The sequence below is a fragment of the Tursiops truncatus genome, chromosome 1 (assembly GCF_011762595.2).
Source record: "Tursiops truncatus isolate mTurTru1 chromosome 1, mTurTru1.mat.Y, whole genome shotgun sequence".
In the NCBI taxonomy this organism is placed as follows: Eukaryota; Metazoa; Chordata; class Mammalia; order Artiodactyla; family Delphinidae; genus Tursiops; species Tursiops truncatus.
Genome location: NC_047034.1, coordinates 70389370 through 70392136, shown reverse-complemented (window position 1 = coordinate 70392136; position 2767 = coordinate 70389370). Strand labels below are relative to the sequence as shown.

Below are 2767 nucleotides of genomic sequence, written 5' to 3'. Positions count from 1 at the left end.
TTATTTTGTAATAAATGTAAATGGAGTATAATCCAGAACAATATTGAATAAGTATGTTGTATACCAGAAACCAATATAATATTGTAAGTCAACTATGCTTCAATTAAAAATAATTATAATTTAAACTGGTACACTCTTACAGAGACACCAGGGTGATTTTAAAATTTATCTGAAAGATAACATTTAAATTTCTAAAACATTGTGAAAATTGTTTAGGATGAAAAACTAACACTTGTAAATTTGGTGTGATAAATTCAAAAGAACAAACATGTTTGGAAACACATCAATGATTGTAATTTAATTTTGTTGAACATATAATTTCACTTGCTTGTATATTTAAATATTTTGTAGCTAAAATAATTATTCACTTAATGAATAAAAATAATATAAAATTTGGGAAGCTATTAAAAAAAGAAGAGTGCAAGAGAAGAAAAAAAGGAACACAGAAGAACTACAAACACAAGTAGAAAAGAATTAACAAAGTGGCAATATGTACATACCTATCAATAGTTACTTTAAATGTAAATGGACTAAATGCTCCAACCAAAATACACAGAGTGACTGACTGATAAGAAAACAAGACCCATATATATATACTGTCTACAAGAGAGTCATTTTAGATGTAAGAACACACACAGACTCAAAGTGAAAGGATGAAATAAGACAGTCTATGCAAACAGAACCAAAAGAAAGCTGGAGTAGCTATATTTATATCAGAAAAAATAGGCTTTAAAACAAAGACGGTAGTAAGAGACAAAGATGGGCATTACATAATGATAAAGGAGTCAATCCAACAAGAGAATACATTTATAAATATTTGTGCATCCAACATAGGAGCATCTAAATATATAAAGCAAATTTTAACAGACCTAAAGGGAGAAATAGACAGTAATAGTTGTAGGGGATTTTAATGCCCCACTTACATAAGTGAATAGATCAACCAGAAAGAAAATTAATAAGGAAACATCTGCCTTAAAGGATGTGTTAGCCAGATGGACTTAACAGATATATACAGAACGTTACACTCAAAAATAACAGAATGCACATTCTTCTCTAGGGCTTTTGGAATATTTTCCAGGATAGATCATATGTTAGGCTACAAAACAAGTTTTAATAAATTTGTGATAATTAAAATCATATCAAGTGTCTTTCTGAACACAATATTAAACTAGAAATTAATTACATGAAGACAACAAAAATTTACATATGTGGAGATTAAACAACATACTACTGTGCTTGCTTTGGCAGCACATATACTAAAATTGGAATGGTACAGAGAAGATTAGCATGGCCCCTGTGCAAGGATGACATGCAAATTCGTGAAGCATTCCATATTTTTAAAACAAACAAACCAATCCAAAAATGGGCAGAAGACCTAAATAGATATTTCTCCAAAGAAGATATACAGATTGCCAACAAACACATGAAGGGATGCTCAACATCACTAATCATTAGAGAAATGCAAATCAAAACTACAAGGAGGTATCAACTCACACCATTTAGAATGGCCATCATCAAAACATCTACAAACAATAAATGCTGGAGAGGGTGTGGAGAAAAGGGAACCCTCTTTCACTGTTGGTGGGAATGTAAATTGATACCACCATTATGGAGAACAGTATGGCGGTTCCTTAGAAAACTAAAAATAGAACTACCATACGACCAAGCACTCCCACTACTGTGCATATACCCTGAGAAAACCATAATTCTAAAAGAGTCATGTACCACAATGTTCATTGCAGCTCTATTTACAATAGCCAGGACATGGAAGCAACCTAAGTGTCCATCGACAGATGAATGTATAAAGAAGATGTGGCACATATATACAATGGAATATTACTGAGCCATAAAAAGAAACAAAATTGAGTTATTTGTAGTGAGGTGGATGGACCTAGAGTCTGTCATACAGAGTAAAGTAAGTCAGAAAGAGAAAAACAAATACTGTATGCTAACACATATATATGGAATCTAAAAAAAGAAAAAAAAAGATTCTGAAGAACCTAAGGGCAGAACAGGAATAAAGACACAGACATAGGGAATGTATTTGAGGACAAGGGAAGGGGGAAGGGTAAGCTGAGACAAAGTGAGAGAGTGGCAAGGACATATATACACTACCAAATGTAAAATAGATAGCTAGTGGGAAGCAGCTGCATAGCACAGGGAGATCAGCTCTGTGCTTGTGATCACCTAGAGGGGTGAGATAGGGAGGATGGGAGGGAGATGCAAGAAGGAGGAGATATGGGGATATATGCATATGTATAGCCGATTCACTTTGTTATAAAGCAGAAACTAACACACCATTGTAAAGCAATTATACTCCAATAAAGATGTTAAAAACAACAACAACAACAAAACCCACAACTTACTACTGAGCAATCAATGGGTCAGAGGGAAGTCAAAAGAGAAATAAAAAACTCTGAGATGAACAAACATTGAAATGTACCAAAATTTGTGGGATACAGCTGTTCCAAGTTCTACATCCACGATTCAGTCATGTGATATACCACATTAACAAAATGAAGGTTAATAATCTCAATAAATGAAGAAAAAGCTTTTGAAATAATTCAACGTTCATTTATGATAAAAACTGTCAACACAGTTGGCATGGAAACAGTACCTCAACATAATCAAGGTCATATATGACAAGCCCACAGCTAACATCATACTCAACACTGAAAAGCTGAAAGACCTCCTCTATGATCAGGAGCTCGATAAGGATGTCCACTCTCTCCACTTTTATTCAATATGGTATTGGAAGTCCTAGCCA

The 2767-nt window shown here is 33.6% G+C and overlaps 1 non-coding gene across 1 annotated transcript; it reads left to right on the top strand.

Moving 5' to 3' along the window:
* The first annotated feature begins 1232 nt into the window (after positions 1–1232).
* LOC117310044 (U6 spliceosomal RNA) lies at positions 1233–1339 on the top strand. The gene has a single exon (XR_004524312.1). It is a non-coding gene; the product is annotated as a U6 spliceosomal RNA (small nuclear RNA).
* Positions 1340–2767: the final 1428 nt, after the last annotated feature.